Source organism: Tursiops truncatus, chromosome 9 (assembly GCF_011762595.2).
Source record: "Tursiops truncatus isolate mTurTru1 chromosome 9, mTurTru1.mat.Y, whole genome shotgun sequence".
NCBI classification, from domain to species: domain Eukaryota; kingdom Metazoa; phylum Chordata; class Mammalia; order Artiodactyla; family Delphinidae; genus Tursiops; species Tursiops truncatus.
This window is the reverse complement of record NC_047042.1, coordinates 68,225,645-68,249,402: the sequence shown is the minus strand read 5'-3', so window position 1 is coordinate 68,249,402 and position 23,758 is coordinate 68,225,645.

Sequence of the window (23,758 nt, the reverse complement as noted above, 5' to 3'; positions counted from 1 at the left end):
GGTACAGATGAACCTGTTTGCAAGGCAGAAATAGAGACACAGATGTAGAGAAGAAATGTATGGACACCAAGGAGGGAAAGCATGGGTGGGGGTGGGATGAATTGGGAAATTTGGATTGACATATATACACTAATATGTATAAAATAGATAAGTAATAAGAACCTGCTGTATAAAGAAAAAATAAAATTCAAAAAAACAAAAATCAAAACAAACAAACAAATAAAAAGTGAATATGTGACTTGATGGATGTATTAATTAACTTGACAGGGGAATTCTTTCACAATGTATATACATTTATCAAATATATCAAATCATCACATTGTATACTTTAAAAACCCTACTATTGTATTTGTGAAATATACCTCAGTAAACATGGAGAAAAACTTCTGTGTAAAAACAAACTAAATAATCATATCTTTTTGCAGAAAATGAAGTTTTTTTTTAAGTTTTGCATTTTTGTGATATTAGACATTGAATTGAATCAAAGAGTATACTTCATAGCAAGATCACTCTTGGAATCTATCCCAGAGTAATGAAAATTTATGTCCTGCAAAAGTCTGTACATCAGTGTTCACAACAGCATTATTTTTAATAGCCCCAAACTGGAAACAACTCAGATGACCTTCAACAGATAAACAGTCAAACAAGGTTTATATCCATACAATGGAATACTACTCAGTAATAAAAAGGAATGAGCTACTGCAAAAATCTGGATGGACCTCAAGGTCATTATGCTGAGTGAAAAAAAACCAATCTTAATAGGTTTACTCAGTGTGATTCCATTTATGTAACAGTCTTGAAATAACAAAACCATAGATAACAAATAACAAAACCAACTGTCTCGGTACCAGTTAGGTGTCCTACAATTCAATTATGCACAGGGAATTACACGACCCCACAGGTTAAGGGTTCAGTCTCCTAAAACTGCTCCCTCCTTCAGATGCCAATGCCAAGTACTCAGTTCCCAGGTTGCCTACAAATTGGTGTTTCCTATGACCCCCTCCTCAGGTTCAATAATTTGCTATAATGATTTACAGAACTCAAAGGAAACACTGACTTACAATTACTGGCTTATTATAAAGGATATGATAAAGGATACAGATGAACAGCCACATACACAGGTACAGAGGGTGACATTTTGTGTCCCTGCCCCATTTCTCTGCAGGATACTCCTGCATTTTGCCCTGACCAGTCTGCAACAATGTTGGGATAAGAGTGACACACTTCCCCTTTCTCCCTTGAGAAACTGATTACAAACACAAAATAAATAGGCTTCAACCACAGTGAAACTCTGATCCTCCTTCCCGATGGTTTTTCTTGTTTTCTTTCTGTGGCCTTTGTCTAATCAGGCCCTCAGCGTGTGGTCACTCTGTGAGATTGGAAACAGGTGTTCTCATGTAGTGACTCTCCCCCCACCCCTTAACTAATTCAAGAATTCTTTTCATCTAAAATCCTGGGACTTCAAACTCAGAAATTGTGTCTGAAGCAAAAATAGCAGATGGAGCTTAATATCAAGACAGATTCTCATCCTTTCAGGTGGTTCCACTTGCAAAACAGAGGGAAGAATCTGGAAATGCGCTTCGTTTTGTGGAGTGAATTGTGCTTTCCGTGTTCTGCAGTTGCTAAAACACCAGAACGTGCTTCTTGTGGCAGTTACCTCTCAGTACACCGGAAGGTCTGAGGGCTATATTCACATATACATCAAGAGGAGAAGAATTAAGGTTCATACCTGGATAACTCAGGTCTTCGCAAACCCTTCTTACCCTTCTTACCCCTCAGGCACAGGTGGCTTAGGGCTTAACTCAGTTTACACTTCCTATGTGGCTCCATAAAACCATTAGCGTCCCTGGTACCTGAGGAGCATTGGCATTTTATTTCCTCCGTGGTGAACACAGATTGATCAGGAACCCCACAGGCATGAGTGTATGCAAACCAACAATGACTTTGTTGTAGAAATGGTGTGCTGTATACTGACGGCCTTGTGATCCACTTGCTGTTTTCTTTTTTCTTTTTTTTTTTTTTTTTTTTTTTCCGGTACGCGGGCCTCTCACTGCTGTGGCCTCTCCCGTTGCGGAGCACAGGCCCCGGACGCGCAGGCCCAGCGGCCATGGCTCACGGGCCCAGCCGCTCCACGGCATGTGGGATCTTCCCTGACCGGGGCACGAACCCGCGTTCCCTGCATCGGCAGGCAGACTCTCAACCACTGTGCCACCAGGGAAGCCCCAGTTGGTGTTTTTTTAAAGAGTTTTGGTTCTTCTACTTACACACGGCCAGGAGTTAGGCTACTAGTTCTGGGACTATTTTTCAAAGGCTACTCTCCCTGATTGTTTTGCTGACACCCAAAACAAAACTTTTTCTAACGATGAGGTAGATATTTAAAAAAACAACAGTGTGAAGCATCAGCCTACTCTCAAGGGACACTGGTATGCAATTGAAAACAGCTTCTACCCTAGAATCTGCATAGATCCGATGCTTAAAGACTGATGCTTGGCGCTTATTGAACACCTTGATGTCAGTCATCACACATCCAGAAATGTATATACCGAGAGGCTTGCTTTCTAACCCGAAACAAAAAGATGAAGGGCCTTGTATTACTTTTCTATTTCTGCCCTAACAAACAACTGCAGCAGCGTAAAGCAATACAAACTTATTACCTTATAGTTCTGTAGGTCAGAAATCCGATATAATGGTCACTGGGCTAAAATCAAGGTGTTGGGAGGACTGCATTCCTTTCTGGAGGCTCCCGAATAGAATTGGTTACCTTGTTTTTCCAGCTTCCCGAGACTTCCCACATTCCTCAGCTCACGGCCTCCTTCCTCCATTTTCAAAACCAGCAAGATGAGTTCCACTCACGCTCTCCGGTCCTCAGCAGCTGAGAGTGGTTCTCTGCTTTTAAAGACTCATGCGAGTAGATTGGTTCCACCTGCAAATCCAGATTACTCCCACCTTCTCCAGATCCTTAACGTTAACAATTCCTGCAAAGTCACTGTTGCCATGTAAGAAAAATTCAAAGGTTCCAGGGAGTAAGATGTGGGCATCTTTAGGGGGCATTTATGCTGCCTACCACAGGCCTTTATACAGAAGCATGCCAGGCTCATTGCATACACCATGTGTCTTAGTTTGCCCGGACTGCTATAACAAAGTGTCATAGACTGAGTAGCTGGTAAACAGCAGAAACATATTTCTCACTGTTCTGGAGGCTGGAAGTCTGAGATAACAGTGACAGCCTGGTCAGAGTCTAGTGAGAGCCCTCTCCTGGGTTGCAGACTGCCAATTTCTTATATCCTTACATGGTGAAGAGCAGAGAGAGAGAGGAAGCAAAGCTCTCTCCTGTCTTTTCATAAGCGTGCTAATCCCATTCATGAGGACTTCACCCTCATGAACTAATTACCTCCCAAAGGCTCCCCTCTTAATATCATCACACGGGGGGGTTAGGATCTCAAAGCATAAATGTGTGGGAACACAAACATTCAGTTCATAGCACCATAACGACCTCCTAGTGCTCCTGTTTTACCTAAACACAGGTAATTGAGAGCTTACAGGATGACTGCAGTCTACTCTCATCAGCTGTTACTGTTGGAGATTTACATTCCAAATCACGCACAGCCTGATGAAAGCCCTGTTGCCTTGGTGACAAAGCTGTGGCCCTTCTCTCCACAGTAAAATTTGGGGCTTTTTAGATCATGTGTTGGGAAACACACGATGCACAATCCAAGAGGAAGAGGAGTTTACGTTCATTAAGTTTCTACTCTTAAAAAAGTCTCACCTTTATGGGCTGTATCTCACAGGTGCCTCTGTCTTCTGCCTTAGGGTTGAGTTTGGACAATGGGATGCACTGGCGGATCAGAGGGTTTGATGAGAGCTCGAGGGATATATTCTGTCGGTCTCCATCCCTTTGGGGCTCAGTTGGGCGGTGTCCGCTTTCCTCTCCCCAAGATGTCGGGGTCTATTGGGAATCCCCTCTCCTGCTCCCTGCCCTTGGCCTTGGAGGCCTAGGAGTTGTCATGGCTCCCATTGCTGATCCTGCCTGTCCCTGCCCACACCTCGACAAGCACTTCCTTCATTAAACTCTCCTCCATTATCTTGTTTAGGTGTGCCAACCTTGTCTGGCCAGAGCCCTGTCTGATACGCCTGGGGCGCCAGCATCTCATGATCTTGGACACGTTACTTAACCTTCTCAAACCTCAGTATTTTCACATCTGAAATGGAGATAAAAATAGCTACCTCATAGGGCAGTGATGATGACTGAATTATTTAATTCATATACATCTTAACACAGTCTTTGGCACATAGTAAACACTTAAATGTATTTTTTTGCCAAAACAAAGGAAATGGATCCTCTGAGGAACTGCAAGTTCCATTTGGATCCAAATATTCCACCAAGTTATTTCTTAAAATGCACTTTTTGCTCCAATGAAAAAGTTATTTTGAGCAACTATTAAACTAAGGTCTTTGGATTTACCAATAAACAATTGCTAGTGATGTTGCTGGAGGTACCCAAACAGTCCCCACCTACTAACTGAGGGACGTTCAAATTCAAGCATCTTTACTTTATAACTTGATGCTTCTGAAATTTTCTAGTATGACACTGAGATTCTGCTTTCTAGTTTTCTGGATATAGAATGATTTAAATAATGTAAGCAGAGAACTGTGATGGTAGAATAGGTAATATTTCTAATGAAAGTCCGTCTATAAGTCAGTTCAGATGCATTAGCTGCTTCTCAGCTTACAAAGAGTTTACATCATGATCTGCTTATAAGTATAGGAATATAAATGTAGAATTTTTAAAAGCACATTCAACATTTACAAGGCGATGCTTATCATGGAATCAGGAGAAGGACGAAATTGCAAAAAACTACAGCAAGTCTTTAGTATTTTGGTGCATAAAGAAACAAGTTCAGGGCTTCCCTGGTGGCACAGTGGTTAAGAATCCGCCTGCCAATGCAAGGGACAGGGGTTCAAGCCCTGGTCCGGGAAGATCCCACATGCCGCGGAGCAACTAAGCCCACGAGCCACAACTACTGAGCCCGCATGCCACATCTATCAAAGCCTGTGCACCTAGAGCCTGTGCTCCACAACAAGAGAAGCCACCACAGTGAGAAGCCCACGCACAGCAACGAAGAGTAACCCCTGCTCCCCGCAACTAGAGAAAGCCCGTGCACAGCAACGAAGACCCAACACAGCCAAAAGTAAAAATAAATTTTTAAAAAAAGAAACAAGTTCAGACACAGGTAGATTTGGAATTGGAGCTTCTCATGTCACCTTTTCAGATATAGATGGAAAAACTAATTTAACAGCTGGCACCAGACCATTTAGGCAGTGTTGCTATTGTTGGTTTAAGACTACACACTGAAAGATCACCCTCAGAGGAAGATAAGGCCCTGAGGCTGTGATCTATAAGAAGACTGAACTGCTCTGAATAAGAAATAACAGAAATTTGGTGGTGAGGGAAAGCAGAGAAGGGAAGGAAGCAAAGGTGGGGTTGGGGATACAAGAGGAAAAAGCCATGTTAGATGGCTAGAGCTGGAAAAAGTTAAAGTTGCGTGCCTTGCTGCTGTGGTTTAACCACCAATTCCCCAAATCATCGATAAAGACTGCTACACACTCAAATTCCTCACCTGTGAGATTTTCTCAAGAAGGAAATGGGGCAATGGTCCACATCTGGGTCAGCACTCAGCAGAAAAAAGTGGAGTAGGAGTGAGGGTGGGGACCAGACAAAAGTGACACTAAGAGTTCAGCACAAGTGGGAACTCAGAGCAGATATGTCCATAGAAATGTGAGTTCTAAGATCTTTGTGAAAATATCAGGGAAAGCATTAGACTTCCCACAGGGCAGAACAAAAAGACTTAGACCAATTTTATTTAAATCTGAAAGGGCAGGATGACCTCAGCTGATATCTGAATTACAATTTATCAGGGATCCAAGTGAAAAAAATAGAAATATGAAATTAGAGCTACTGGTGTCTATGTTGAGAGAGCTGTATTCTTATTGTTAGTATTTTCTGGAACCCATATTTTGGTAGTTCTTGCTGAATCCATACTAAACAGAGAGTAAGAGCTTCAAGTCTGTTAAAAGATCACTCAAATTTTTTCTTTGATAAGAGACAGCCATTGCTGAAACACTGTACCAACAGCGGGGAAAATGCAGTTCATGGCATTAGATTTACACACATGAAGGCTTTAAAATGGTTTATTTAATTAGTTGTTTACTGTCAAGCATCTATTGACTTCCAAATCTACGCTGGCACATTGAATGAATACAAACCATTGCCTTATTCTGTGACAGATCACCTTTTAGGGGTTAACTACAAAATACCACATGGCATCAGTGTTCACTCTTCAAGAACACTCTTTTCAATAAAATAAAAAGACACATGCACACCATACACACAAACATACACACACCCACACACACATCCTCTTATTTTCTGAATCAACATGTTTTACAATGATCTCCAAAGCCATGTAGTTTGCATTGATCATAACGGTTGCTAAGCTTTTGCAGTTTGCAGCGATCATAGCCTCTTTGTGGACATTTTGTGTGGCTTAAGACTTTTGCCCTGGGCTTACGGCTTCACATTTTCGTCCAAGCGAAGAAGAGCTGTATGTAACATTGATGTTCTAGGCCATTGTCAATTACAGAACCCAGACTCTGTTGGGCCACCTCCAGTGGAAGTGTTGATGTTGGAAGATTTTCCATACTCACCTCTTAGCTTGTGAAAGGATATAAATGATCAAATATGACCTTGTTTGGAAAAACAACTGACTGAGCAATTTAGCAAGCGTTTCCCCAACATGATGGAGACCCCTCATGGTGAAAGTAAATTTTTGATTGTCATTCACCATGTTTCCTTGACCTCATTATATGAAAGTCACCTCACATCTATCAATCACCTGTTCTCCTGAAAACCAATGTGCCCAGGGAGCTTATAAATAAGTGAAGAGACAAAGCAGGCAAAGCCAATATATATTCAGAATAACCTATCTGTGATGTCTAATTTTATGTGTCAACTTTTCTGAGCCACAGTGACTAGATTTTGGTCAAATGTTATTCCAAATGTTTCTGTGAAGGTGTTTTTTGGGGGGGGTGAGATTAACGTTTAAACTGGTAGACGTCAAGTAAAGAATATTACCCTCCATAGTGTGGGAGGGCCTCATCCAAAAAGTTGAGTCTTAATAGAACAATGACTGACCTCTCCTGAGCAAGAAGGAATTCTGCCAGCAGACTGCCTTGGGACTCAAACTACACTCTTCCCTGAGTCTCCAGCCTACTGGCCTCCCCCATCAGACTTGCCAAACCTCCACAATCACATGAGCCAATTCCTTGAAATCAATCTCTCTCTCTCTCCCTCTCTCCACACACACACACACACACACACACACACACACACACACACACACACAGTTGGTTCTGTTTCTTTGGATAACCCTAATGAATACTACCAAAGCCATTTTTATATTTTAGTAGAAGTAACACCCACAACAAAAGTCTTGGCCTAGAATTCACACTTACTTTGAAGAATTATTCTAGAGAAAAATTTGGGTGTTATATATTGGTTTTTAAAGTATTCTAACTAATCCTAGCTTCAGCTCAATCTTCTGAAGCAAAGGTTGCAGCTATGAGCCATTTCATTGGCAGTACTTATGCGACAAATATTTTTGGAATACCTATTTCATGCAAAGCACTGTTCTAAATGTTGAGGATAAAGCAGAAGATAAAGAGACCAAAATCCCTGCTTTCATGGAGTTCATATCCTAATGGAAGGAGGTAGAAAGGAAACAAATTTATATTAGTCAGGTGGTGATAAGTACAGAGAATTGAACTAAAATAGTTACCCTGCTTTAGGCTGGAGAGTGATGAGATAAGGTGTGTTTGTAGGATTTTATATGGAGTGTTTGGAGTAAGTGACTTTTTTTTTTTTTTTTGCGGTATGCAGGCCTCTCACTGCTGTGGCCTCTCCCATAGCAGAGCACAGGCTCCGGACGCCCAGGCTCAGCGGCCATGGCCCACGGGCCCAGCCACTCCGTGGCATGTGGGATCTTCCTGAACTGGGGCACGAACCTGTGTCCCCTGCATCGGCAGGTGGACTCTCAACCACTGCGCCACCAGGGAAGCCCAGTAAGTGACATTTTAGCAGAGATCTAAATGAAGTGAAAGAGAGTCATGCAGATTGATGAGTGGGAAGAGATCCCAGCACAGAGCGCATCAAGGGCAAGCGCTGTGGGCAGAAATGTGTCCAGGGTATTAGAGAAACACAAGGAGGGCAGTGTGTCTGGAGAGGAGTGAGCAAGGGAGCGTGATAGGAGATGAAGCCAGAGAAGTTCCCAGGACTTGATCATGTAGAGCCTTGTGGGTCATGGAGATGACTTAGGATTTTGTTTGGAATTAGCTGGAAAACAAAGGGAATGTTTTGAGCAGACGCTTTACATAATTGAACTTAAGCTTTAGCAGGCTCCCTTAAGCTACTCTGGAGAACAGAGTACGTGTGTATGTAGAGCATTTGCAAAGGTTAGAGAGAGAAATGGTGGATGAAGGGGACTAGTTGGAGACGATGGCAATAATCCTACCAGGAAATGATGATAATGGAACAGTAGAGTTGGGTATATTTCAAAGGTAGAGCTGACAGAACTGAAAAAGAAAGAGAGGAGTCAAGGATGACTTCATGTTTTTTGACTTGAACAACTAGAAGAATGGCGTTGACTTTATTGAGACCGAAACGTCTGGGAGAGGAACAATGCGGGGGAGGGGTGTGAGTGGAGGCACAGGAGAATGCATTAAGGATCTGGTTTTGGACATGTTGCATTTGAGACGTCAATTAGGCAATGAAGTACAAGTGTCAAGAAGATAGTTAGGTACATGAGTGTGGCGTTCAGGGGTGAGGTCTCAGCCCAAGATATATATTTGGGAATTGTCAGTGTTTAGGTGGTTTATAAAGGCCATGAGATTGGATGAAATGCCCCTGAAGATAAATACAGAAATTGAAAAGTCTGAGGACAAAGTCTTGGGACACTCCAGTGTTTAGAGGTCAGAAGAAGAGCTCCGTCAAGGCAAGGAGACTGAGGAGGAGCGGCCAATGATGTAGAAGAAAACCTCAGAGAAAGTGAGGTCTTGGAGGACAAGTGAAGGAAGTGTTTCAAATAAAGCAAAGTGATCGACAGGTCAAGTATAATGAGGACAGAGACTTTAACACTGGATTTATCAATGTGGAGGTTTATCAGAATCTTGTTAACAGGAATTTGAGTACAGTAGAGGAAACAAAAGCCTAATCAGAGTCTAATTCAAGAGTGACTTAGAGGAGAAGAGTATAGACAAAAATATAGACAACTCTTTTCAACAAAGAGTTAAAAGGGAACAGAGAATGGAGTTCTGGAAATGTTAACTGGAGAGGGATCTAGGGAGGGTTTTTTTAAAAATGTTTTTTGGATTTTTAATTTTTTAGGTTAGAGACTTAACAACAAGCATATAACCTAATGGGGATGATGGGGGGGGCAGGGGGCAACTGATAAGGCAGGGGTGAAAAGGAATAGAATCAGTGCACAAGGTTGGATTAGATAGGGAAAGAGGCAAAGATGCAGAGAGGCTGGTAGATTTGGTGGTGGAAGTGTGGGGAAGCTCTCCTTTAACTGGCCAATTTATTTCAGTGAAATAAAAATGGTAAGCCGAGAAAGAAGATAAGTGGAGAGATGTTAAATGCCAGAAACTTTCTTTTCTGGCAGTGGTTCTCTATTTTCCGTAGTTGAATTTAAGGAATTGGGAGAAGGAGACTTTTTATCTAATCCTTTACAAGCAGAAGGTGTTTACAGTTGAGAACATCTTTGAGTTTACTTTGGAAAGAGATTGACCAAGAACACCTGCCAGCTTTCTCATTGCCTAACCTGCCTTTCACTGTTCCAAGCCCCAGGGTCTGTCCGGTGTCATTACTAATGGGAATACAAACTTGACTTTTTCTATCTCAACCTAGATAAGAATTTATGAGTGGTCCTGTTAGCAGTACCTTTCTGATGAATAATAACTTTTTTGCTCAAGTAAGGTCTGAGCCTTTGAGCACGACTGTCATTTAGTATACGTGTTGACCATAGATGTGCCCACTCTGCCCTGGAAACATACACAGTGTGTCACTGATATGTCTTTATGAAATTCCAGCAGGCTATCATTTTCTAGCAATAAAGATGGAAATATAGCAGCACTATTCACAATAGCCAAGACATGGAAACAACCTAAATGTCCATTGACAGATGAATGGATAAAGAAGATATGGTATATATATATACAATGGAATACTACTCAGCCATAAAAAAGAATGAAATAATTCCATTTGCAGCAACATGGATGGACCTAGAGATTATCATACTAAGTGAATTAAGTCAAAAAGAGACAAACACCATATGATATCACTTATATGTGGAATCTAAAATATGACACAAATGAACTTCTCTATGAAACAGACTCACAAACATAGAGAACAGACTGGTTGCCAAGGTGGAGGAGGGTTGGGGGAGGGATGGATTGGGAGTTTGGGATTAGCAGATGAAAACTATTATGTATAGAACGTATAAACAACAAGGTCCTACTGCATAGCACAGGGAACTAGATTCAATATCCTGGGATAAACCATAATGGAAAAGAATATGAAAAAGAGTGTATACGTATGTGTAACTGACTCACTGTGCTGCACAGTAGAAATTAACACAACACTGTAAATCAGCTATACTTGAATAAAATAAATTTTAAAATGGAAAAAAAAGAATTTATGAGTAAAACTTGTTACAGGTGCTGCACTGGCTCTTGCTACTTGTTCCTTGTTCTCAAATGAAAGTCTAATCCCCAAAGGAGTTAAGAACACCTGCTTTGGAGTTATTACTAAGCACTCATTTTTAAAAACTCATTTCTCCTGACAACTTACAAAGAAAATAAAACAAGTACCTGTTGAGTACTCACTGTATGCATGGGACTAATTTTTTATAAGATCCGTGAAGTAAAAGAAGCAATAATTCTCTGACTCAACTGCTGAAGGTAAATTTCTTAAAATTCTTATAACTACTCATATAACTGCTCATCCTTGAAAAAGTATTCTACTTGATCGTTAAAATATTATTAAGGGGTAACATTTTGATGTGCCAGAGGGTGCTTTAAGGTTCAATACCAGTATTTTTGTTTCTTGGAAGATCCTTTTTTCCTTTTGAATTTCTATATTGAATTCAGGGCTTTCCCTTCCTGGGGCTGGTTCCACTATAACAAGTGTGGGAAAACAGGGAGGAGGAAGGAAACTAACATTTAGCATCCAATATCTGTCAGGCATTTTCAAGGAGTTATTTAAATTTTAAAAGAATATGGTGAGACATGTCTTTGAGTTTCTATTTTGCAAATTAGAAAACTGGTACAATAAAAGTAGCTCTAAACCACTGGCATCATGGAGAGTTGTTAATTAATTACAGTGCCTCAGAAAATTTTCGAAATAAAGCACTGCCGCATTACACTGCAACATGCCGTAAGCCCTCCTGAATAGGAAATCTGCCCACTGTGTCTTGGCCTGGCATCCTGGCTTCGAGATTGTTCTACTCTACCAGCCCGACTTAATCAAGGTCATTGAAAACTATCCCCATCTTGCCAGGTGTAAGAGGCTGCTCCAGATTGGTGTTATCAGCAAATTTATTGAACTTATGCTCACTTCCATCACCCTGTGGATGACTGTGGCCCTCAACCAGCCATTATGGATGGACACCCTTGGATAAATGTCCTCAGGATGACAAGAAGTCACTGATAGCTCCTCTTTGATTGCAACTCTTCAGCCACTTGACAGCCCAGTGATCTAAGCTATGTATTACCAGCTTGTTGAAAAGAAATGTCATGTGAAATGGTACCAAAAGCCTTACTGAAGTCTGGATATATTATATCTCTTACTTCTCCTTTGTCAGTGTGTCAAAGAAAGAAATTAAACTTCCTTGGCTGGTTCCTTCCTAAAGATATGTAGGTGACTACTCAACACCTCTTATTTTGTTAATTTGCCAGTCAATGGATTGTTTGTTATCTTGCCACAAGTTGAGGTTTTTGCATGACAACTGCAAGCATCCCTAACACCATGTTCTAAAAATCTCTGGACACTTTCAGACTGTCTTTCATTAAATTTCTATTCTGATTCTATGAGGTATAGGAATAAGCCCTTAGGATCCAGGGAGTAGTGAAAATATTCCCTCTGTCCATTCACAAGTCCTGTATTTAAGGTCATTTCAAAAAAATAAGTACTGGCCACTAGAGAAGCGTTGTCCAGTTCTGACTGCAATATCGCAGGACCAAGAAGAGTTCTTATTTGTATGAAATCAGTCAGTTTTGTGAGATGAGGAGGACTGAGCATGTGAGTGTATGTGTGTGCACACGAAGGATGGTACGGAGGAAAAAGAGCCATCCTTTTTCAACGAAAGGTGAATTCTTTCTTACCACGATGCCTTGCTTTCTTCCCTTAAACAAACTCAGAAAGATTTTTCCTCCAAATTTTCTATATCGCCAATGAGTATAATTCAATCCACAGAATAGAAAACTAAACTTAATGCACTTCTATTTGGAATGATAGACTTGGTTTTATGTTTTCTATCATCCCCACCGACAAGTCATCTCTTTTCTGTGACATCACTCCCCCCCTCCTTGTTACCAACTTTTTTGACTTCCTATTCAACATCCTCGCATTTCTGGTGGAGATCATTAGGTGCTGGATTTGACACTGAAGCTACTCTTTTCCATCTCATACCTCCCATCACGCTGTTCTGACTTCTGGGCAGGGCACAGAGCAGGCCTGATAAATATACGACACTCTTCCTCTGTGAACATAGCAGACATAAAAAAAAAATCAATCTTAGCATTCTTTCCTTCTAAGACTAGCGGAGGCCACAGCAGTCTTCCCAACATAATATTCTAGACCAGGAATCAGCAAACATTTTCTATAACAAACTAGACAGTAAATATTTTAGGGTTTGCGGACCATACAGTTTTTTGTTGCAGCTACTCAACTCCGCCCCTGTAGGGTGAAAGCAGCCACGGACAATAAGGAATGAATGAGCCTGGCTGTGTTCCAACAAAGCATTATTTACAAACAAAAGACTGGCTGGATTTGGCCTATGGGTTATAGTCCTGTGGTTTACTGGCTGTCGTTTGCAGGTGCCTGCTCTAAATACCTACCACCAATCAGAGTTGCCGTCTGAAGATGGGACCCACCTGCTGTTCCTGGGCTGAAGTACATGATGCTACACCATTTAAGTGCTGACTCCTTTCACGTGTTGATTTCCACCTGAGGAGCTGATTTACCTTAGTTTGGGGCCCTCTGCTCTGAGTGTCTTGAAGTTAAAAGTCACTTTGGGACCAAGGAGAGCAAGTTTCAGGCTTTACTCATTCTCTAACTTTGACATTGCTGGGGCTAGCATCGGATTTCTTTACATTCTTTTTTCAAAGATATGAGAAGAAATGACATGAATAGCTCAAAGTCATTGCCTTAGAATAGGTACTATTACATATATAGCAGTTCAATCACCAAAAGCTTTTCCCCGTAGGTTTACAAACAAGAAAAAAAAAAACCAATAAACATAAATTACATTACAATGGGATAGGATGAAATCAACTGCAGCCTAGCAACCATCCATTTTATCTCAATTATTTATGAGATTTAAAATGTGTGGAAGAGGTTTAACGGTCCTATTCCTGATTTCTGTGGGCTGACTCCTTAGCCAAATGGATGTTTGAAGAGAAGGTAGGTAGATAAGGCTTTGAAAACCTAATGGGACATTTCAGGCAAAAATTAAAATAAAATAAAATTTAAAAATAATAAAAAGAGAGAGATTAATTTTTCTCAGAAGAATATTGTTTGAATAGAACTTATCTTTTATTGTCTTCTAGCAAGGAAAATTAACAAACCTCTTAGAACTGTTAGATATTATTATGTAGCACATCTTTATATTTTAAAAAGAAAACTGTGATTTCAATGATAGAATGTTAACATGGGCCCTCTCTTAGGAAGTTATTTAACAGAATTCATTCTCTTCTCTCAAGCTGGCGCTTATCCCCTATGTGATTTTTACTCTTGACATCACTGCCAGCAGAGGTCATAAATGTCCGCTTCCCAGATTATTATCCAGAAGAAAAAGTACAAAATACCTCATTTGATCCTTCCAAGTCTGACGTTAAAAGAAAAGACAAGCAATCTATTTTTATATCCACTCATTACCTTCAAACTCTCTTTAATGTAGCTTTATCAATTTGGACAATAAAATCTCATTCATTTGTACTTCATCACCTTGGAATATGAGATAATTTGGGCAGGGTTAGCTTAAAGATGATCTGTTCAATATTTATGGGAAAATAAAATTATTCCAGCTGCTGATTAATGCAAATAACTTACCAAAGCAAGCTAAAAGTTCAACTCTTTGGTAGACTCTCAAGGTTCTCTCTGAATTAACCAGAACATACTTCTTCAGCTTCATAAGCCAACCCCATGTAGCTTCTGCCACAGCCAAAGCCAAAGATCGTCCTGTATTTTCCTTTTTTATGCCCACTTTGTACTGTTCTCTGTATTGGGAATGCCTTTTTCTTCTTCTAGTTCTCCATTTCAAAATTCTATTCTTCTTTTTAAAGCCAAACTGAAATGCCACCAGCATTATGAAGCCCTCTCCAATACTGCAGCCAAGATGAACTCTCCTCTAACATTCTGGAACATGGTGGTGTAGTGGGAAGTATAGTGGAGTGTGTTGATCTATGTGTGTGGCTGTGTCACTGACAGTGACTTCACAAATAGGTCTAAACCTCTGACTACTTCTTAATGGTTTTTCGTAGCCATACCTGAACATTTGCATATTGATATAGATATTTTGTCCTCAATTACTTTCCTTTAGTTTATACTTTATCTTACTGTTGGGCCATTATGTTAAAAGTTTAAGAATTCTCTATATAAGTAGGTTACATTATCCACAAATTTTCAGTGTATGCAGGGGATATTAAAAATTTTTTTTACTGTAAAACAAGTGTGTTGGGTCTTGATAAACTGAGAACATCTGAAAGAGATTCTGGAAAGATCTGTTCCCCTTTCATTAATTTCCATTTCAAAGAATACCAGACACCTATTTGCCCAAGCCAGAAATTTTGGCAACATCATAAATTCTTCCTTCTGCCTCCTCTCTTCAGATGATTAATTGCTAAGACTTGTTGGTTCTACCCATGAAGAGTCCTGTCATCTCCAGCCCTACCACCACAATTGCTGTAGCTCACCAGGGTCTCGTTATCTGTGAACTAGATTATTTCAACTCCATCCAATTTCCTGAGGATCTGATTATGTGATATTCCCATTGAAAATTCTTGGCCATTCCCTATTGCACATAGTATAAATACTCAGCTTGTGAGCGTGACAAGTAAGACATTTCATGATATTACCCCATCTCCCTATCTAGTGTCATCTATCTAGTCTCATCTCTTGTTCCTCCAGTTCTCACCTTGCAGTTTCCACTCCAGCAACATGAATTACACTTTGATTTCTAACCTGCCTGCTCTTATAATCCTCAGTGACTTCACATGTTACTTCCTCTATGCCGCCTGGAAACCCCTTCTCTAAAAAAATCCCTGACTTTTTCTAAAAGCAATTTTTTAAAATTGTTTTTTAAAAGCAATTGCCCTGTATTGATCTGTGTATGTATTTTGTATCTGTATTGCTATAGACAGTAAACTCATTGAGGGTAAGACCTATCTATATCTTTCCCTCCATACAGCCTCAAACTCAGCACAGTGCCTAACAATAAATGTTTATTGAATAAATGAATGAATGAACAAATGAATACATTTAACTTTCACTGAAATAAGTTATTATGTATGTTTGAAATAATCACCACTGCTTGAATAGTCTTCCTTTTAATAACTCTGTTACTGAGTTAAGTTTTCCTTTCTGGGTCTCTTTTAATCCTGCCTTCTTACAGTTTTGCTAAGTTTGCTCTGTTTTCTTCCATTTTGCCATATTCCAATTTAGTTGATTCTTTCTTTTGTATTTGTGGTCCCGTTAATTTAATAAATGATAGGATTATGTGCTTCTACAATTATGTGTAATTAAGTTTAACTCAAATAAAACACTCACTTCTTTAATATGAACCATGCTTACTAAGAATCTTTCTTTTCATTCTAACAGAAATGAGATTAAAAGAGGGATCTAAATCTTCTAGAAAACATAGAAGTCTCTACCTGGGTAATTTTAATACCAGATTTACAGTTTGAAAGAGACAGCACAGTCAACATATTATATAAGTATATATCATATATAATATTCAGGGCAATATTGTTTATAATAATAAAAACTGGATAGATAAAAATGTATTAAACTTTAGTGCATATAGTTAATGAAATACAGTGCGGCAGTTTAAAAGAATGAGGTAGAGCCCTATATACAGTGAGTTTGAGTGATACATTAAAAAGAAGGAGAACAGTAAACATAGTATGATTCACTTTCTGGGCACAATACAAGGTATATGCATATATATGGTAACATTTTTCTGGGGGTAACAAGAAACTTGAGAGTGGTTATTTAGAGGAGCAGGAGTGTTTACATGTGTGTTGGGGGGATGTTGGTGATGAAGGGTGTGGTACGGAGGGGGATTTTACCTCTAACTTTCTATTTTACTGGAATTATTTAATGCACATTTTAATTTTTATAACAAGAGTAGAATTATGGGCCATTTTTACTTGCTTTTGTGTCTCTATTAAAATATGTATGAACATTACATTAAAAATGAATATTCTCAAGTGATAAACTTTATTGTGCACCAGAATCACCTGAAGTGCTTATTACAAAGCAAATTCCAGATTACTACCTCAAACCTCTGAGTTAAAACCTCTGCATGTTGGGAGCCTAGAAAAATGAATTTTTAATGGGGTCTCAGGTGATTCTGGTACAGGCAGTCTGAGCAATATACTTTGAGAAATACTGCAGAGCAACTAATTGATACTTCGCGTTCATACCTCTGCAGGTCTTGGATATCTTCACCAGCAGTAATGATAACAGTGCGTTGCTGTGAGGATAAAATTAGAAAGTCCATGTAGATCTCTTAGTACAGTGCTTTGCACACAGCAAATGCTTATTGGGGTTGGGAGCTATCTGTCGTTTGGTTTGGTTTGGGGGTTTTGTTGTTATTTTTGTCGGCCGTTATTAATTTTAGTTTAAAGATTACTGGAAGGAAACCAACCTATTTTTAAAAACTGAGATGAGAAAGCGTACTCTGAGAAAAACTGTTCTTTGAGAACCTTTAAAAAAGGCTTAGTGTTCTTTCCTATTCTTCACTGACAACAACCACTTTTTCATTAGGACAGCAGTTATATTTAAAATCATGTTTATTTAATGCTATTATTTTATTATAAAGTTTTATTTTTCAGTTTAAAATATGAATCTTTCACAATGTTTTTGAAGTTAAGATTTATGCTGTGAGGGAATATATACCTTAGAAAATGAAAAATCAATGGCAGAATATAATTTGATTTATAAGAGTGTGGTTTTCTTCAAACTTTTCAAAATGTGTTACTATGTGAAGTGGGATACACAAGACTCCGGGGAGGGCCTGAGTCGATTCTCTGCATTATGATTCATACTGTGTTTGCCATTTCTCTGGCCTGGAGAATGTTTGTAAGTCCTGTGGTCAAAAGGAAGACAGGATATATGCTGGCAAACATAGAAGTCAGCCTCTCATGCTTCACGTCTGCCAGAAAACTGACTTAGCAAAACACAGCGGACAGCACAAAGAAGAGCCAGGCAGATTTAGAGCGAGTTGTAAATCCTGATCAGCTAGTTCCACTTAATTCCATCTCTGATGACATATTTTGGAGCCCTGGGGACAAGCGGAAAAGTCTGCCACATATAACCCAGTTGATCCTTCAAGGCATTGCTCAAATGTCATAGCTATAAACAAAAAAGGGGCACAAGCCACCTCTTTTTCAGGGCATTCCAACCTTTTTTTTTTCCACAGCTGCCTGGGATCCCTTTTAGTGGTGCCTTACCCGAGGCTGCCCTCAACAAAGAGCTCTGCCTGGGAAGAATCTTGGTTTCCTCATCAAATGTTAACTCTACTAGAGATTTGGACCAATCTGATAAACGATATGCATAAAAGTACCAGTAGCTGAATTGCATTGTAACAGGAACCCTTTGTTTCCTTAATCCAAAGATTGAACTAAGATGGAAATTTCAAGCCCTAAAGTCAGTTGGTAGTGTTAAAAAACAAAAATTAAACTGAGCAAATTTTAAAGATCTAATTGGATTTATTGAATGATTCATGTATTGGGCAGCACCCCATCTAGTGAACAGAGGGACTCTACGGAAAGGGAGAGATTTTTAAAGGCAAGGCAAGGAAGCCATAAACAAAAATGTTTATTTCAGGCTTAGGTAACCTACCTACGGGGGATGGAAAGGGTGAATGTGGAAGATTACCTCATCATCCTTTGGGGAATGGAGAGGGCCCATGTGACACATTGCTTCATTAGAGCTGACCAGAAATTTCCACACCAACTGACCAATTAGGATTACATTCCTGAGGAAGGTTGTAACTGCAGTTAAGTTAGGTATTCAGTCTTGATTTCAGCACAAGTGAATCCATTTGGGGCCTGTTGTTTCTTTGTTAACAATTTCCCCCCTTTGATCAGACTCTCAGCTTAACTGAGAGATGTAATCAAAACTTAAGGCTTTCACGCCACCCTCAGCTACTGCTCTGAAGTTCAGCTTTGTTTTCCCTTGTGTGGTATTCGCAGGTCATGATGTTCTTGCTTAATCCCTGTGATATTCACAGGTCATGGCTTCAGGTTCAGCCTTTAAGCTGGTCAATTTCTTCATTCCTTTTCTGACATTCCAGTTTTGAAGAGATCATTGCTTGGTAGTTAGTGGCTGTGAACACACATTTAAAGCTGTTGAGAGAATACAATGCACCAGGGAGATTATTATGATTATAATAAGCAGGATAACTCCCAATGTTTGCAGTGCACTTTGGAGCCACGTCCCCAAGAATGAAACCAATCAAAAAAATCAAAAAAGTCAAAGAAAGACCTCATTGAAGGAGTCACTTTTTTAAGCCAATTGGCTTACTTAGTGACCTTATGTAATTGCATTTCACTTTCCAAGGAGCGTTAATCCAGGTGCAGTAGGTGGTGTTGGCCACAGCACAGATACCTCCTTATCCACTAGAAGATAATCAAGTGCTATCCTATTATTAGGATAGCAGAGAGTCTAAGGATTTTGGGGGGACAGTTATTGCTTTAGCAGCAGATTCTGGAATGTTTTCAAGAGTTAACAATAGATTCCTGATCATAGCCTTATCTACATTTACTCCTAACCAAGGAATTAGGGATCTGTCAAAGGAAGCTAATTTTGCATCATGAATGCCTCCTGATAATTTCTGTTTGAATCTGTGGCTCAGGACTGGAAAGATGACAGCCATGGAGGTAGTTTTATTTGGGTTACTTTTGCCTTGTGTTCCTTTCTTTTCCCAAGTTTGGGGTGTTAAGCAGAGACAGGGAAACAGAACAGGGGGTCTCTAGCGTCATGAACAGATCATAGTTTCTAATGACAAGTCTAGCAGTATGGAAGGTTACTCCCCTTAGCAATGGCCTGGGAGATATGAACAATGGCATTATCTTTCCAGGCCAACGCCAGAGTAAAGAAAAGAAAGAGAAGAGAATGTTTCATGTTTGGTTAAAGTATCAAGTCTTGATCTGATGTCCTGGGAGGAAGCAGTCTACCTTGATGTCAGATTCTTCTCTTCCTAGTCAATTTGATTGACTAGGTCTCCAGCATTTAGATGTGACCAGATTTCAAGAGGACTCTTCTTTAGCTGTGAACTGTGTACCCAAAGCTCGAATCCCAGAAGTTTGACTGCCATCTGGGTGGTGAGGAGAATATGGTGTAGTCCTTTCCAAGGAGATTCAAGGGCAGTGTTTGCTCTTGCCAGTTCAGTTTTACGATCTTAAAATTATCAGACTTGTACCTGTCAAAAAGTCTATTTCTTGCATTTCTCTGAAGATGAAACACCTTTGTAGGAACACTTTTCCAAAGAATCAGAGTAGAATAATAACTCTTTCTAAATGACAAAATACCTAAAATACCCATTATTAAAGATCTGATGGAATTGACAAGGAAATTTATTTATTTATGTGACACACAATGTTTTTAGATAATAACTGGAATTACATCTGGTAACATTATACCAGGACATATCAGATTTCTAGGAATTTCATAGTTTCTGAAATACTTATAACATATACCTATATAAATACAACATGAAGAAGGATTTGTAGTACTTCTCATTAGGCAATGCTTCCCATGTAATTTAACATATCAAATAAGCCTAATTAGTTTAATCTCTCTCTTTTTTATAAAGAGGGAGAACAAATCTTTTAAAATCTTCCAGGGGTCTTCTGGAAATTTTCAAAGTTAATTTAAGGTCAAAAAGATTTCATTTAGAATTTGATTTGTGGGAAGGGTGTCAAAAATGTCAAAAAAGTTTTATAACACTTGATCAAATAGGATCATAGGTCACTGTGAAACAATACTTAGTTATCTCTTCAACTAAAATAACAGTTAAAGACTTCATAGCAAATATAAAAGCTTACACAGTACTGAGCAAAACCTAGCTCTTTTAATATTAAGAGGATTGGGTAAATTCAAGTAATACAAGATCTAATAAAAACAACATAAAACATAGGTGATTATTTTGATTAGACACAAGATCTTTTTTTTTTTCTAGGCAGATTACTTAAAGGTAAAGAAAAATCTTCCATAAGATCCTATTATCAAGAGAAGAGTTTAAAAAAGAAAAAAAAAGAAAAAAAGAAACTTTGTCCTTTTAACAGAGAGAAAAACAAATTCCAATTTTGTATCAGATGACTTTTTTTTTTAATTTATTTTTTGGCTGTGTTGGGTCTTCGTTGCAGCACGTGAGATTTCTCTAGTTGTGGCAAGTGGGGGCTACTCTTTGTTGCGGTGTGCAGGCTTCTCATTGCGATGGCTTCTCTTGTTGCACCGGCTCTAGGTGTGTGGGCTTCAGTAGTTGCAGCACACGGGCTCACTATTCACAGCACGCAGGCCCCAGAGCGTGCGCGCTTCAGTAGTTGTGGTGCACAGGCTCTAGAGCACAGGCTCAGTAATTGTGGCACACGGGCTTAGATCCTCCACGGCATGTGGGATCTTCCCGGACCAGGGATCAAACCCATGTACCCTGCATTGGCAGGCGGATTCTTAACCACTGAGCCACCAGGGAAGTCCCCATCAGATAACTTTTGATATTAAAACTCATTTACTTAATTAAATTTATTCCAATCTTATCCAGTCCTCACCACACATAAAATTTCTTTTCCTTATTATTTCTAGTAATTTTAATGACATATATTAGAATTATTAATCCTTAGAAACCTTTAGTTTCTAGTGAAAACTAAGAAGTAATCAATTATGAACTTTTACATTAGCATTCTGTGCATTGGCAGACTTATACTTTTATAGTTTCTAGAAACATGCTTCCCGGCATGACATTAAACATGTTTGCTAATAGACCAAAATATCTTTAATTCCTCTGTAAAAGGAAGTAAAACATGACTAAACCTATGTTCAGTAATTGATGTTTCAGTATTTTATCTTATTTGGAAGTGATCTGGATATTCAACGACTATCCATCATTTAAGTTAATTTAGCAAAACTTTAAGGTTTCAGCGTACCAAAAGGATTTAGGAAAACTAGTTTCAAAAGTTCACCTAGAAACTTTTGTCTCCCTTACACCCATTTAATTATTCTCAAAAATTATGTTTAGACCACACACAAAACTTCATGAGACATTAGACAAAGTCAGTTATCATCCTAGGTTATTTTTCTGGCAGAAAATTTTGTAAGAGATAATGTGAACTTATTTGACTACCAAATCAGGTAGAATAAAAAGTTGTATGCCTGCATTATATTCAATGTTGGCAGCTCTAAAAACATAACCCCTTTAATTAAACCAACAAAGTTAAACTAGCTTTTTTTTTTTACTAAAGTTTATCCCAGATCACGTAAACTTGAAAAGCATTTGAGTTAGTTTTAATACTAAATTTATAAAAGCTCTTAATTTGTTCAACCAATTAAATAGAGCTCTATACAAATTTATTTTATCAGTATCATCTGAAGGTAGAAAAATACCATACATCTACAACACGTTTATAGACACAAATGAACATACAGACAAAGGTAAACAGAGATCGTATAGTTTTTGTTTTAATATTTTCCTTGAATTAGGTTTTTGTGCGAGGGTGCTTCTATAGCAGTTCATATTTCATAATAGTCCCCTTTTCCCTTTTTCTTTCCTAGAGCTATATTTCTAGTTATGTAAAGTTTTATAAGATAAGGACAATTGATCTCAGTTCCTCAAAGAACTGGGTTGTGTAGCCTGGGTGCTAAAGGGCTGACACACCCACCCACCTATGTTGGAATATTTCTCTCTGGTTACATTTAGCTAAGAGGAGATGGTCACAACATTTTTTTCTTTCAGGCTCTGAATATCAGTTTTCAATTTGGCCAGAATTCTGGTTATAAAGTTATGAAATCCTTTTAAATATCTTGTCAGGTCTCAGCTGGGACAAGCAATGGTTATTTCTGGCAATATTAAACAACCTCTTGGACTCAAGAGGTGTCTCCCAAAAGGGTGCAAAACATATTAGAGTCACTCCCAAAGGTAGCCAAAAGAAAGAACTGACAACTTCCATGGCCCAGGCAGGCAGAAAGCCAAGTCCAGGTACTTAGGATGTAAAACAAGACAAGCAAGAAGGCAATAACTATCCCTAGGAGAGAAAGGATCAATAAACGATGGGTTTGGATTTGGAAAGGGAGGGACAGTGTGAAATTTTATTTCCCTCTCACAACTGGGCATTACAGAGATTTGGGAGAACTTGCTCTGGTAAGAATTCTTACTTTTCCTGGCTTCTGCCAGTTTTCCCAGAGCCTTCTGCAGGCTCTGGTTTTTCATTAATTTTGATTTAAGAGTCCCTTGGCTGTTTAAGGGAATAATGTGGCAGTTTATTAGAAAATTCTTCAGAGTCTCATCAACTCTGGGCAGGGTCCATACAGGGGTCCCCTTTGAAGGTAGAAAGGGGGTGTCTAGAAGGTCATTAATTTCACTGTTAGAATGTTACTCAAAGGAACTCTAGTTGAGGCGTTCTACTTTTTTAAATAAAGTAATTTACTATACCAGTTCAAATTGTCCTGGAAAAAAAATCATACCCTTCTCGAAAGAGAGCAATTTACTGGCTTCTTACCAGCAAGCTCGGGCTGAACTCAAATGTCTTTTGAACGTGACAACTCATAAGTGAGTGATTTCTTGATTGATTTTTAGGCTTCTAACAATGCTCTTTGGTGTTCCCAATCACTCCCTGAGATGTCACTAACCTTGGTTCTAGGGTACTGGGAAGTCTATTAGAAAAGGTAATCTAGAAAATGGGATTCTTATAGTCTGAAAGAGTTAGTGTAATACTAGAGAGCAAAAACTTAATTGCCTCTCATCTACAGGTGTCTTAGATTCTTAAATGTTCTTCAAATTGTAGCAACCTATCAATAAATAAAGCAAAGATATCAACAGGCTAAAGAACCTGAATAATGGAGATGTGTTATATTCACAAGCAAGATTTATGTCTGATGATATACATTGTTAATTAAATACGAAAAGGTCTAAGAAAATATGAAAAATGGTAGATATATCTAAAAGCATTTTGCATTGACATTTTTTAGCCTTATGTATACTTTTGT